The following is a 15,954-nucleotide window of genomic DNA, read 5'->3' on the forward strand; positions in this document are numbered from 1 at the left end:
CCTGCTCAGCCCACGCAGAGGTAGCCAGAGGCAACCCACCAGCTCTCGGTGAACCTGCATGAGTGGGATGTACTGCCCCAGGTAAGAAAGCCCACCAGCAGGCCAGTGTGGTAGTGTGGATCTGGGTGCATGCCTCGGTAGCTGGCCCTCACAGTACAAATCAGCTCTAAGTTGATGCAATTACTGCTTTCTTCTTTTGTCCTGTAGAATCTTTCTCAGAAATCCAGATTAAACCTCAGGCCTTTTATTTGTGTCCATAGCTGCTCTTGCCACCAGAGGCTCCACAAAACTACAGTACAGTTTTATTGACAGACTGTGATTTTATGAAAGATGCTGAGAAGGAAAGTATATTTTGAACCACAAATTTAGTCTATAGTTGTATCTAGATAAAACAGATTATAACCTTGAACCTAAAAGACTTTAATATCTCTAATGTTTTAGTTTTTATAACATCCACCTTTTTAAACATGTCTGACTTCCAAAAGGCTTAAGCAGAATGACTTTCTGTAGCTTGATGTCAGTGGATTACCTACAGTAGGATTTGATCACAGCAAGGTTTACAACGTACCAAATGCGCAAAGGTAAGGAGTTGCCAAAACTGAAGACCAATAGATGAAGTTCCTCAGTGCAAATACATTTTCTAGCAGAACAACTTCTCTGTGGTTCCTTAAGAACTGGGAAGAACAGATACTTCCTACCAGCTTCCCATTTCTTTTGACCTCAGTAACTACACTGACCAGCCTTCTTTCTTTTTTTTTTTTTTTTTTTTTTTTTTTAATTTAGATTTAGGAAGTGCCTTAAACTTTGTGTTCTATTGGTCTCAAGCATCAGAATTTCTAGGATAAATGACCTCCTGTCACTTGGTTAAAATTCAGCAGGACCTTTATAAAAGTTCACTAAAAGTATCTTAGACTTTCTGAAGAGATCAGCTTCTTGTTGATTCATACATTGCTGTTAATATTTTTAATCTATACTCAATAACATGACAGGAAAATTGTTCTGCAGAGTAAAAGTCAAAGAGGGCAATATCAATGTTCCTCATACCTTCCCACTGGAGTTACAAAGCGGATTTTCCATATAATATATGTGGGGACTAAGCCCTGTTACTAGCATTTCTTCTGACAGAGAGGAGGCAAGGGTGTTGTGAAAATTTGCTAATGTTTTAAGTACTATTCGAAATTTTCCAACATATCCTGTAGTCTACCAGTTAAGCTTCTCCTAGAGAATTAGAAGGAATTGGTTCAGATCCAATCAAGAACAATACTGCAAGTTTAGGAATCTCATATTCTGGGTAAAAGACCTAAATACTGAGTCACGGAAAAAAGGGACACAGTCACTCCAGCTGCGAACATTTTATGCAGGCCTGGCATTATTAAACATGCTCCAAGGACATGTACCAGATCGAGCCTATGTAACAAAAACTAGGTAGATAAAGCTTAGCTTAAATAATCTTCTGCAACACTTGGGCTCTTTTTCTTTTAGTGTAATTTTTTGCTATAAGTCCTAGGCTCTTCCAGAATTAAACAGCAGGTTTTTAGGATATAAATTTTGGGCTGAAGAGCTGAAACTAACATTTTAGCATTTAGGTCTTTAGTGGGTTGACACACTTTAGACTTAAAACTTCAGAGTGAAATTGAATATTAATAAAACATAAAATACACATATTACACTTCTGTCCCTTTTAAAATGTTGTTAAAGTGCTTCAGCTGCATGACCAGAAGCATTTGCATTCTCTTCTGGAAGGGCTTCAACAAAGAGTCCAGAGAATACTTGAATCCTGACTGCCCTCTGGTTTAGCAGGTTGGCACACTTGTGAAGTGTGAAGTATGGCTCTGGACATCTTATGCACTAAGGACTAAATGCAAGATTTCCACTTCCTGCATGGGTGAGCTAATCTGAAAAGCTACTCATTAAAAAGCAGTATACATACGTTACAAGTTACAGAGATGCTGCTTCAAATGAAATGGGATGTGACAGCAACATTTTCTAAGGAACCCAAGGTAGCAAGCATTGAGAATAGCCCAAGCTCGCCTCCTGGACTGGGTCAGCCACAGCAGATAGGCAGACAGATGTTTAAACCAACTCTTCTAAGAAAGTTTGTGTTAGAGACAAGGCTGAGCACTTCAGAGCATGACAACGCGACAGCTATTTTGAGCATGTGTATGAGCAAAAGTCCTGCCAGGCACATACATACGATTGGCATTTTGAGGATCTTTCTCTTGGGACACAGGATGCACTTAAGTGCCTAAACCCTTTAGTTTATTGACCATCTTCTATTCTGCCAACAGAAAATATTTTGTGGACTTTATAGTACATTTCTTTCTAAACATTTCTCCTTTCCCACTCAAAAAGGAACCATTTACTGAAGTAGTTTAATATTGTCATGAAAGTCAGGAAGACACTTCTAATTGTGGCTGAAACCATCAACCTAAGCTATGAAACAAAACCTCAGTTCTCTAAGGCAATAGTGGTATTAGCTGCTTTTAGTGTGCAAGTTTGAAATGTCTGTCTTAAAGCTTTTATTGACAGTCAACTCCTTATAAAGCAGAATAGTTGCTGTATTACAGAACTTTGCTTCAATTTTAAAATGCTTTAAAATGAAAGATATTGAAAATGTCTAGCTCTCTCTAGCACTAATCAACAAAAACAAACAACATTATTGACCACTTAGAAAGGTAATTCTTACCACAAGCAACAACAACATCCTTATGGCAAAAAAGATGGAATTTAAGGGGCAGTTATGTGCTGAATGGGCTCTTTTCCCCCTCCTCTGTATAAGAAATGGGGTCTGAACTTTTGTGTACAGAACAGAAAATTTAGAAACTTAGTAGGTAGAATCCTTGCTTTGCTCAGTGGCAAAACATACTTATTCTGCAAATAATTAGGGTCAAGGCAAGGGCTGATTTTCATAAATGAAATGTAATATAATGAATAAATGAAAAGAAAAATATAACATAAAATGAAATATAATGCATTTATGTTCTATTTGACCTCACTGAAAGATGACAATAATATTAATTTATGACTTTAAAAGTTTCTTTAATATGGAAAGATATGATAGGGAGATCCTATATTTAGTTTTCTGTTGTAGTTCATTACTGAATAGTGTTACCTGGCAACTATCATTATAACAAAGAAGACATGACATTGCCTTTTAGTATACTGGGATTTTTATGTGGTTGGTTGCCTCTCGGTTCTTAAGGTGTGATTCAGCAGTGTTAGTGTGGGGCATGTTGAACAAAATATCTGCCTAACGTTTTTTTCATTCATACTAGCTTTGTAGCCTTAAATATCCTACCAGTATACTCAGTCTGTTGTCCGTGAGCCAATGTCATATTTTTGTCTGTCTTTTGCATTATGGCCTGCACCTAGCTCCATCTCATTCATTGTTCTGAAATAATTTTAATGGTATTTACTTATGGTTTTCTTCTCTTAATAACTTTTTTTTTTAATTTCTCATAATATAACTTTTATCATTCATAATAAGGAGAAAATGTGAAATGCTAAAAAACCTTGACAAGAAAACCTTTACAAGAATTAACAGCATCCTTGTTCAAATCCCTTTTCTGCCTATTTCTTTGGATCAGTCTGCATACACACTGTCCAGTTAGTAGCAGGATATAACTTTAAAATATTCATAGAAAATATACACAGAGAATAAACTCACAAATAATTCAGTCAGTTTCAATATTTATTTGTTCAAAAGCTAAAGAAACTCAGAAGTGTAACTTTTTCCATTCATGCCCACAGTGCCTTCAAAGTACTCTAAGATATCTCCATCTGCATTCACTGTTTTGCTTTCGACTCAGTTTCTTTTCCTAGTACTTTGTAAACACATCTGCCCAGCAGAAAAAGGAAATGTCCAGCAGTTCATTTCACATATTTCTAACAAATGTTCAGGAAAATGTGACTTACATTCTCTATTGGTCTAGCCTGGACTTGAATGAAATACCTTTTGGCAGTGAGAAGTATCTTGTCTTTCTACTGAAGAGCTTTAAGGATTTAAGAACAAAGTAACAGAGACCTGACTGCCAGATAGGAGGCATACGCTTTCCTATTACTTTTCTATTACAAGAATGAGTATATTATTGAAAAGATATCCTAACTAGTTATCAAACAATTCCCAGACACAGAGCAGTTAACTGCCAGTATGACCCAGCACAAACCTACTAGTTTAAACTGTATTTTGTATAAGGGAACTTGGCTCTTTATGTTTCATTCCTAGTTCTCAGAACAGGTATCTAACTATATAACCAATACGTCTTCTTTCTGCAGAAAAACGCAAGTGCCATTCAAGGAGCATCATTATCCAGCTGCAGGATTTAGACTCAGATTCTGTTTTCAGCTGGGTTTCCAAAAGTACAGTCAGCTCAAACATAGCTCAGGTCTGGCATCGGAAGTGTTAAGCAGCATTAACTCCTGACATTTTCCAGCATTCTACTAGAAAAAAAGCCTTTTTACACACTTGCCCTCTGCCTGTTAATCCAAAAAACAAAGAATAAGAATTTCAAAGTAAAGATCACATCACTGATGTTTCGTAAGTTCAGAGAATTGTAAAAATAAAACACAGCCTATATTTCTAATGTTATTATTTGAAAATTTTTACTCATTAAAACTATTGTACAGCCCAAATCTACAATTTCTGCACATGGTGGATATACATGACATGTTCCTGTATCATGCTTACATTCAAATTATGCTCATTTATATACCAGTAGGGTTACTACACTAAGAAATGTGACTTTTTTGCCAAAGAGAGAAACAACCATAAAGAAATATTGAATTTCTTTGGCTGCTTGATGGTCTTTTCCTATTATTCTGCTCTTCTTTGTTTAGCCAAACAATGATGGTGAGAAAGAGAAACAGCAATAATGCTTTGCTAAAGTTATAGGACAATACTTAAAGGCATTAGCCTTGATTAGTTTTTAAAATAAGTATTTTCAAGGATGCAAACTCACCAATATACTCAAATATTCTATCTACATAGATATACATATCCCAAATACCAATCTATACAGGTTTAATTACTTTCAGGACTCCTTTTGTTCAAAGCAGCGCATGAACTTCCAAATGAATTTTAGCCTGTTGTGAGTGAGCTAAGAGAGTGAGATTTAGACATGCTGTGTGAGCCTAGCAAGACAAAGACAAAACCATACAGACCCATGAAATAAAATAAGATTTTTCTTTGCTGGAATATTTTTAAGTAAACTAAGAAGAAGGGACATACAGCCCATTTGCCTTTGCAGAAGGCCTTTAATTAAGCCCATTAAAATATGCATTCACTGTATTCAAATGAATTTTGCCTATCAGTTTTCAGGACTCAGTGCATGGAACATTCAAACCACTCTGCACTGAAGGCACACTTTAATTAAGTAAAAATATTAATTGAGCTTTTTCCTTCTTAAGGCCTGAAGAAATTCATTGAGACGCACAGGACAATACTTAGGAAGTATGTCAGAGAGTTTGTTTTTGCTGCGCCTTGGAGTAACATAAATCACAGCTGGGTCCTAATGAACTGGAGCCTAAGTAAGAATGCCGCTTCCTCACGGATGCCTTAAGCGTCTCTGCTTTTTTCTCATCTCCCTTTAGCTTTCCTTTTTTTTGCAACCTCAGGTGCTACTGTTGCAAGCCATCCTTCTAGCATCAGTACTCTAAACAATTTTATTTCAGAACTTTGGCAGAACTCACGCTTCCTAAAGACTACTTCAAGACTTGCTTATAAAAGCAATGAAATATCACCCAAGACAATTTTATTTCTGTCTGTGGAACAGTAATTTTACAATTTCCCTGTGAATACAGTACATTGCAACAAATCCAAAGGAGATAATGTTTTGTGGATGTTTTCCATGTGATCACAGTTTGATTCCTGGAATTGCCAGTTGCTCAAAACTGTCAGCCACAGTTTACATGATATATCCTGTTTCAGCAAGCAGTGGATAATCACCAAGAAATAATACTCCCTCCTCCTTTAAACAAAAATACTGTAACTTAAATTTGGGGCATACAGGCTTTACTAAAAATCCAGAACTAGTAGATCAGGAAAGTTGTATAATGCTACTTGGCAGCATGAGTAGATCACTACAGATGTATCCTTCTTATAATGGTTTATGTTATAATATATTATTTATTCCACTCCAACCCTAGTTAACCATCAGAAAAGAAGAAAACACTGCAAACAATGCATTAATAGAGCAATAGCAATGTGTTTGTACTTCTCTTTTCCTTAGTAGTGGAGTAGCACACTCTCACTTGAATAAGTATAGTGAGAGCTACTTTTCTTTCTGTTAAAACAACCGTTTTCTCAGATATCTCCATAGTTTTGTACCATCTAGTTTGGTGTCAGCCACCTCCTGCCCTGCCATCCAACCTGAGTGCTGCTGCGGAGGATTCCAGACGATCCTGGTGCATGGAGAAAGAGCCGGGAGGGTGGATGCAGTCACCAGCACCAGCAGGGAGCGAGGAGTGGGAGCCAAGAAGGCTGGAGGGATACTGCCAGAGGGACACAATGCCCTACACGGGGGTGACTGGGTGCTGGAGGTTTAAGATGCAACCCCAGGAGTATCTTGGGACTGAAAGGCAAAGGGAACTGTGCCAAATAGCAATAGAGAATGCTGACATTTTTTGCAGAAAGAAATTGTTTTAAATCATCATTTTGCAATATTTTAAAAAAATAAAATAGTGTTTAGAAGCCCCACCTCCTGGATTTTAAGGGGGAGGCCCTGACCCTGCGGGGCAGCCCACGGAGCAGCCCATGGGGCAGAATGACGCCACCTCCAGAGTCCCCACCACCAATGCTGTTTTCATGGCAAGGCTGCCCAGAGCCAGCAGTTAAGCAACTTCCAAGAAAGCTGTCACAAAACAGTACACTCTCTTGAAGTGTTTCCCTGTCAATGAACGAATTGATGTTTCTTGAGAAATCTTGTTTCACTGGAAATTTTTTGCTGATTTTATTTCCAAACTGACATTATTTGCTGAAAGTAGATCTGTGGGGTTTGGATGTTCAGCTTCTTAGCTACCACATCATGGGTAAATGATTGAGCGATGAGGAAAACAAACCCTTCTGTGTCTTATGCAGATCTTTTACACATTTGGAAAAATCTCCATTTTTTCTTCCTCAATGCGCATTCATCTTCCTAAGATACGAAAGCATCTAAGGTTTGTAGTAACACAATGAATTTCATTGACAGGTTACCAAGAGACTCTGGATTCTATGCAAACAAACAGTTCTGGCTTTAAATGACAGATGCAGGAGCATAGCTCAGACTCCCTGTAGTTCTGAATATTACCTATAAACACAGGTCAGACGATACAGAAATAATTTGTACCCTGAGTTCACTGCATGGATGGGGCAGCATTACCCTTCCTCCTCACCCAGCAGGCCCTGGCGGTACCCTGGATACTCCCCACCCCTTATAACTGTGCACCTTCTCTTTTTTTGGTGAAGGCACCAGTCCTGCTGGGGTGCTTGGCATAATAGCCAGGTCTTGCTTGCCTCTCCTTCTCCCTGCTTTGGATGTCTTGAAATCCACAAGCAGCAATAAACCAGGCAGAAAAAAAAGCAGAAGCAGGGGAGATACTTAAAGTAGCTGAAATAATGACAAAGCTGGTTCTTGAAACACAAAACAACGATTTATCATGCAAAATGAGAATATTTATTGCAAAGAACAAATTTATTGCAAAAAAAGAAATCCTCCACAGATATAGGAACACAAAATCTTTGTTTTCAGTTTTTAACAGAAAGAAAGGGGATGTTCTTTTCCACATCACCACTAGCCCCTGCCTCCATTGCTTCGTCATGGCTGTTCCCACATATGCAGCTGCTATGTAACAGCCCAGGACCACATTTTTTCCAACATCCCTAGCACAGGTTTTCACTTGACCTGGCATAATGTTGTCCTTGAGAAAGACAGTAGCAACTTCACATCTTTTTCCAAAGCCAAGCTTATGCTTTGCATGCTGATTTCTAAAATTCTCTTCTAAAGTTCATCCTTTGCTTTATTTCTGACTTCTGTCAATTCTACATGTATGAACGCAGCTAAGTGCAGTTCCCAATATTTGATTTCTGAGCTTTGCAAGCTTTGGTGGTGTTTGATCAGCTGGCTCTGGGACAAGAAAGTTCATATCATTTATAGTGGTTATCTTATCTGGGCTTACACAAGTTTGCACAGACATTATCTGTACCATCTTTGTCCTCAACTAAATTATATGTTACATTCAACACCTCTGCTAAGCAATTTTCTATTGGACTGAATAATCATCTTTTAGAAAAATTTATTTATTTGGGTTTACTACCTTTTAGCTACTGGTTCTTTCCTAATTGTTCTACTCTACATATGGAGAAGGGTTAGGTATTTCAGACTGCTTAATTTATATAGATTAGTACGGAGATTTCTGTTACAAAAGTATGGAATAACAAATGGTGGTGTCTACATATGAGGATCAAAGATTGCAATCACTTCCACAGGTTTCATAGACTTTTGCAGGAGCCATGGATTTTTTAGATTTAAGTTGCCCTCTCCTCTTTATTTCTATAATTTCTAGATATATAGTATACTGTATACAAGATATATACTATGTACTCAAGTACATATATGGCAAGTGAAACTCTGTAAATGACTCAAAGTTTCAAAAAGACATTAGAAAGTTGGTCTTTTGCAGGTTGGCGATGGTCTCAAGATCCTGTGGTAGTTGAGTCCCTTTGTGGAAGCATTTGTTCTGAAACTGCACAAATTGTCAGTTTAGTATTCCCAAGACGTTTTCAGAACCCTCCTTGAAGAGCCTATTTTCTAAATTAGTAGGAATTAATATAAAATATGGATTTTCCTGGTTTTATCTATCTTTTCAGTGTGACATTTGGATTGACTTCAAAAGTTAAGGAATTAATAAGCCTGTTTAATGTAGGAAGGTTGTGCTTTTCTTTAATGGACAAAAAAGAAAGCAGATTTCCCTTCTTCAAGTCATTTATGCCCTTGTTAATTTAAAAAGTCAATGAATGTTCTGTTCATTTAACAAACTTGCTGAAGTACATGCATGAAAGGATCATTCATATTTTAAAAAGGAATTAAATCACTGCCTTTCACTGAATATGGAAATAATAAGCAGAACCATTTTGCACAATTCTTAAAATATTTGGAAAACTAGTTTTTACCAGTCTTGCACCCCAAAGTTGGTATGAGATTTGAGTCTGTGACAAAATTTAATACTAGTAATTAAGAAATAAAGGGAGAAAAGGAGTGTGGAGGAAATGACATCTAAAAATAAGATTCCAAACCTAAAGAACATGTCTCCAAAGAAGGTTTACATTCAGAAGAAAACTATGAAGCTTCATGCCCTTTGTTATGAATTTAACTCAAAAATAGACAAGATCTGTAAGAACTTTTAGTACAAGCAAGCACTTTTTCAGCTCCTTGAAGGTTACCTGCCCCCCCCTCCCCCAACACTCCCTCAACACACAGCTATATTAATTGGTCATAAGCCTGGCATCATTACATCTCTAGACCATCACAGGTGCAGCTGCAGTCTTCTATCCCTGAAACTAGTTATGTATTCATTGCTGTGATTTGACTCAATTTTTATTTAGTCATAAATCTGCTCTATTACTTGCTCAAACATTTTTGCTGAACAGTAGCAGGAAAATCAGGATTACATTTTTAGTCATCCAGATGATGGCAGCATTTTCACAATTTAGTTATACAGTAGGAGACTATTATTGACACAAAGTATTTCCTGGTTAATTACCTATTATCAAAAGCTTAGAGACTTTGTCTTTCTTTTTCTCTAATCTTCAGTTGTTCTTGTGCTACCCCTTCCTTTCCTTGTACTACTTTACTGAACAAAAAGATCTTAAGATCTTAGTGGTATTTCCTGAGTTACTGTGAAGTGCTTACTGCAGTGCCTTTCAGCCAGTATCACCTCACTGATGTCAATTTGCGAAACAAATATTCCAGAGAAAATATAGCCTGGCTGGGCACAGATGCACAGGGAAAGGGAAGGTGATGGGGGACTGTCCTGCCAGCCTCCAGCCATCACTCTGCCCCTGGAAAAGCTCAGAAAGCGCAGAAGACAGGATCCCCATGGCATAGGGGGTCCTGCCCTGCAGCACCGGAGGCAATGGGCCAGATGCAAACCCAGAGTACCAGGGTATCTGAAATAGCCTCTTTCCTCTGTGGAAAGCTTTGACTGCCTATGCCCAGGATCAGCCCTGGTATATGGGACTGTGGATCAGCCATGGAAGGAAAAGCCTTGGCTGGTCTCTCCCCACCATGGTCGCGAGCTGCATTTAAGGAGAGGGCTTATACCTTTGATCTTACCCCACAGCCCTTTGATCTTGCCCCATGTATCATGGATCTGTGCTCCACCATGGTCCTGCTGTCACCTCGACATGCCCCATCACTAAGGACCTGGCAGGGATCCCCAGACCCACCACCAGACCTGCCCTTCTGTCCTGGTTGGGCACAGGGGGATGGTGCCTGCTCAGCATCCTGCCAGCCTGGCTGTCACCCACAGCCCCCAGCTCACCTCCCTGACATCTGCTGTCATAAGTGAAGTCTAAGAAAAATTAAGCCCCCGTGGGTGAATCCCTCTCTTGACAGGATGAAGAAGCTCAGGCTGGGCTGACATCTGAGTACAAGCAAGCTCTGGAAAGCAGGCACTTCACCCCATCTGCCCATGGGCTCAGCCAGGGAACCTCCCTGGAGCCCATGCAGCTGTGGAGAGGCAGGGGAAGGCAGGGCCTGCCCTTTATCAGCCACCGCAGGAGGCAGAGCAGCAATCAGAGGAGGGACGGGGACCCAGCTCCCTCTCACCATCACTGCCAGAGATGAGTGTCCTGGTTGCAAAGCGCAGTGAGCCTTGAGCTCTGTGCTCCCCTCTGGGTAAGGATCACCTGGGAGGATGGGCAATGGCTCACCACTTACCAAATATGTCCCTCTGCTAGATGCTGAAGGAACTCACCAGAAAGTTGGAAACAGCTATTAGCCACATGTTGAGAAGGGAAATGAATCAACATTTTCTGTAACAACTCTTTCAGGTAGTGAGGAGGAGAGGGAAAAGAAGGAGATGGAAGTCTGGAACTTCATTAGTAGCCAGGCTATATGCTCACTTGATGTCAGGGCAAATTTGGTTAAAGCTAACGGAGCCATAAAATGTGTGGCTTATTCAGCTGCTCTGATAACACTAGGTATGTTCCTCTTTTTGAGATCAGCACCCTTTACATGAGCTGGGAACACCTGGATATTCCCATGTGTTGTGGGGTAACAGGCCCTGTGCATGAAGTTCAAAACTAAATCCAGCTGTATATGGTGATTATTGTCTTCTGTCATGCTATTCCATTACTAATTTATAAATGTTAATTGAAATAATAGAATAATAATCCACAGCATGAAATGAATATATATACTTGCATAATACAGTTTTATTGTTGCATGATGGCAACTCATCCTTCTCTACAGGAAAGAAACTCTGCAGCGTAGGGATCTCCTATTAACAAGTTTCCTTTCCTGAAGCACACAGTATTAACCATTGCCAAAGGCAGAATATTTGAATAATAAATAGTGGCACAGCATTTCCCCTATCCCTGTATCTGAGCTATGACTATCCTATGGGGCAGAGAAGCTCAGGTCACTTTTCCCATCCACCTGCTACTGGTCATGCACATCTCTACCTTGTTTAATTGGTTCATGGATCCACTCCCGTGTAGCAGCCCATTTCCTACCAGTGACATGAGAGCTAAATCTGCTTTTTATCTGGTACCATGACTGCAGGCTTAAATAATTCAATACCCTTATTGCCTGACTTGACTACACTTTTCATACAGATTTCTCAATGTAATCATCCTCCATAGATCCTGGATTCAAACTTAACACTCACACTAAAACCTCCACAAATAAAACCAAAGTGTTGCAAGTACTTTAGATTAATTGAAACCATTTAATTACAATGAACATTACCAAAGTTACAACTAATCCTACCTAAATGAGGACACTAACTGTTATTTACTTGTCTTAGAAGCCTACCTTTAACTTGCTACTGTTTTATTTGTTTGTTTAAATGAGTGAAAAGTTGTCATGAAGAATATACCTTGCTCATTATTGTCTCTCATTATTGTGGCATGGCCGCATCTTGTACTCTTCCATAATACGTGCTGCTCCCTTCTTTCCAGCAGGGTGGAGATGAGGCTTGCTGGCAGCAGGCAGTGTTGCATGAGGTGGGACAGGAACTCTGCCAGGGCTTGGGACAGCCTTTACAGATGCCCTTCAGAGAATTTAAGCTTGTTTTCTTTTTAACACAAACTTTCAATCGAAAAGAAATACCTCTTTGTTCAGCTATGAAACCACTCCAGTTAGAGATTAATACCCAAAATTAAATTTATTTTCAGGTGAGGATATTATCTTTATAGCCAATTTGTCATATAAGCAATGGCATGTTACAAACTAATGGCAGAGCTGGTCACTGACTCACAGTCTGGGTACTTTCAGAGGAACCCCAGCCATGCCATGACAGGAGTGGGGAAACGCAGGTCATATTTCACCCAAAATAGTTTGTGTGTGTGTTTGGAGGAATGAAGAGGAAAAAAGAAAATGAAAACAGAAGCCCTGACTGCAGGTACTTCCCAGTGGCAGCCCAACTTCTCCACTCTCCTTTGCTTCTTTCATAAGGCATGAGCTTGGGGAAAACCCCGCTGGCAGCAGCGTGCCCATGGCAGGGAATGGGGCTGGGTGAGGCCATGGGGCTGCTGCGAGTGGGCAGTGAGGCTGGCAGTGGCGGTGGTGGCAGCCACAGCGCAGCACACCCACCACCCTGGGATGGGTCTCCCTGTGTTCTGAGGCTGCTACTGTCTGGCATCTGGAAGAGGCAGAAAACCCAGAATCAACTGTGATTTTTCCCTTAAGGGGGAAAATATTTTTTAAAAGTAAGGAATTATCTTCTTTTCCACCATCCACTTCTTTCTTTTCATTTTCCACATTAAAAAAAAAAAAAAAACCAACAACCACGTTGATAACCTTTCTACAATCACAGCCATCTCTAGCACATGCTGTTTTAAAACTGCTCAAAATGACACATACTATATACAAACATTTATGTGACAGGGATACAAATGGCCTTTGCTGCCATGACTGTTGTTCAGCTGTGAATTCACTCCATTTCATGTTTTAGACAGGACCATTGACATCCAGGCAGGCAAAAGTGAGGCAGAGCAGCATGACAATTTGGGGATCTGCGTTTGACCTCTACCAGGACATAATCAGAGGACTATTTTAAAGATTCTTGCTTAGTAGAATAAGATGAGATACTCCAAGAAAAGAAGCAAGGGCTAAGAAGCTGAGATATGACATAGACACAAGTTTAATGAGTGTTTACAGCTGACCTTACACAATGAAGTACATGGAATTTTAATCACTCACACACCCAAAGAGCCAGTTGTAGGTTTTTCCATATGCAGTATTTACAATGCTCATAACTATGTTGCTGAGTAATATTAGGTTTCTGTGCCAGAATCAACAGCAGACTTCTTTTTCATCTGCTGCCAACTGAATGCTTAGCAACTGATAGAACAGTTTATCATCCATAAATAAAGATGTGATATATATAAGAATTTGTGAACTATCAGTCAGTATTTTTTTCATTTATGCATTTTGGACGTTTGTTATCTCCTGGGTGATCTTAATACTGCTGGGTTTTCTTTGATCTATTTCCAAAATAAAGAATACTACAAACAAGCTTACGGTATTTCTACAAGAAATATGGCCATGAAAATTAGCCTTGCAACATCATCTCCTTGTCTTGTTTCTGAATTTACAGTTCTTGGTTATTTGAAATCATAAAAACATCATTGTGTTTATATGTACTTGTCCAGAAGAATAGAAACTTCTGAGATTTTCCAGTTTTCAAGTATTCAACAAAACAGATGTGCTTATTACAAATAACTTCAATAGAAATCATCAGCAAAGAAATGAGTGGGAACAGAAACAGCAATGCATGCAATGGTCTTTCCAGGTTTTAAATCTGTGGGGGAGTATTGTGGAGAAGTGTACAATAGCATCACTGATCAGTTTATTGAGATTCTGATTCTTATCCTTACCCATGTTACTCATTTTCTTTAACTACAGTGACATTCTAGCATAAATATCTGTCAGACAAATGCTGACATTTGTATATGAAACTTGCACCGTGGCTGTGATCCTTAGGCACATGCTATATTTCAAAAATACAAATAAGACTTGTGAGAAGATGAGACCAAACAAGTTCTCCATTGTTTGGCTTCATATTTTCACAGCTGTATGTGCTCCTTTTTCAAAATCGAAATGGGAACTAGCTCCTTGCCAAGTGTGGAGTTTCTCCATTCAGAGTCTGTAGTCCTTTCGAAATATAAAATAAAGTCTGAGATTGCAAGCACAAGCAATACGACTTAGCTTTATGCTGCTTCCTGGTGCATGTTGCAGAAGCAAAGAGGTGGTGGAGGTCTGTTTGAACCCAGTGACTGGAACAGCTTCACAGAACGAGCGACAGTGACAGCACAGACATCTTGTATGCCATGTGCAGCTTCTGCAGGCGGGTGTGCCAACACAAATGCTTCCTGCCATTGATGTGCAACCACTGGGTGCTGCTTTCAGAAGGTGGTGTGCCTGAAAGGTGGCCATGAGACCTCGTGGAGCTCTTCCAGTGGTGGGCTGTCCACAATCAATGGCGTAGTGACAACTAACCCTGCATGAAATTTATCATGTTACTTTTGTTAGGTACTGTGAGAAAAGTTGCTTTCCCTTAAGTATAAAGGTATATTTTTTCAGCTACAAGGATAGGCTGGCCAAATGCCTGTCAGTTAGGTGCTTTCTCTGAATGCCTGACTTTTTAGAAATTGAGAATTCATTCAATATACTCTCATTTATTATACAATTGTCCAGCTGAGTCAACAAAACAACCCCAACAATTACTCTCTATGAAATCAAAAGTAGCCAAATACTCCTCTAAGGCAAACTGAGGACTCTGAGGAAGACAAATTAAGTTGTTCTGACAGTAGTAAATTTTTACATCTTTTACTGACATTTGAAAATCAAATAGCCCTCTCTTTTTTCTTCCTTTCCTGCAAGAAATGCATTTCTTTAAAAACAACAGGAAAAAGGAAGAACAGACCAAAGTCATATCAGTAATTTAAACTAATTTCTAAATCAAAACAGATGGCAAAAGAGACTGTGGAACAGCTGACTCATCAGCTGAGCTGTATTTAAAAGAGGAAAGCCAGAGCAGGGATCATCAGATTATCTCCCAAGAAAGTCTGCATCTGTCTGGAAGAATATTTGCAATATGATAGAACCTGCCTTCCAAAAAAAAAAAAAACAAAAAAAAAACCACCCACAAAAAAACCCCAACCCACCAACTTCCCTCCCAAAAGCCAAACAACATTTGTTTTCCTGATGGAGATGATCCATTGCAATCTGTCAGTTTTCCATATATATTAGGTTTTTCAACTCAAAGAGAGACATTCTAAAATTAAGGAATCTTTGAAATTAAAAACAAGGCCCTGATCTCCCTCCAACAAATAGAGCCGTAGAAGCTGTCTTTTTCAAGAACTCAGTCAGAAAAACGTCTAATGGCTTTCACGGAGTTTTGCCAACTTCAGGACTTCAATGATGACCTGGTTGTTACTACATTTGGTAATAATATTTATGTTTAATACCTAATTTTACTATAGGTATGCCAGAGCATATTACATTGTAAAACATTTAAATTATAGCAAGCTTGAGTTAGTCCTGCAGACTTGTTTTGGATGACTCAGTATGAATTGTGGCTTTTTTTATGGCAACTCTTTTCTTTATAGTAATTCGTTAACTGGCATTCTCAGTTAAGCTTTATATTGAAGTTGGGGTGGTTTGGGTTGGGGTTTTTTTGCTATACACATAGAAACATGCAGACCTATGTAACAGGCTAGCTGTCAGGAGAGTTCATGCCAAGTTATTG

The sequence above is a fragment of the Falco naumanni genome, chromosome 3 (assembly GCF_017639655.2).
Source record: "Falco naumanni isolate bFalNau1 chromosome 3, bFalNau1.pat, whole genome shotgun sequence".
Lineage (NCBI taxonomy): Eukaryota > Metazoa > Chordata > Aves > Falconiformes > Falconidae > Falco > Falco naumanni.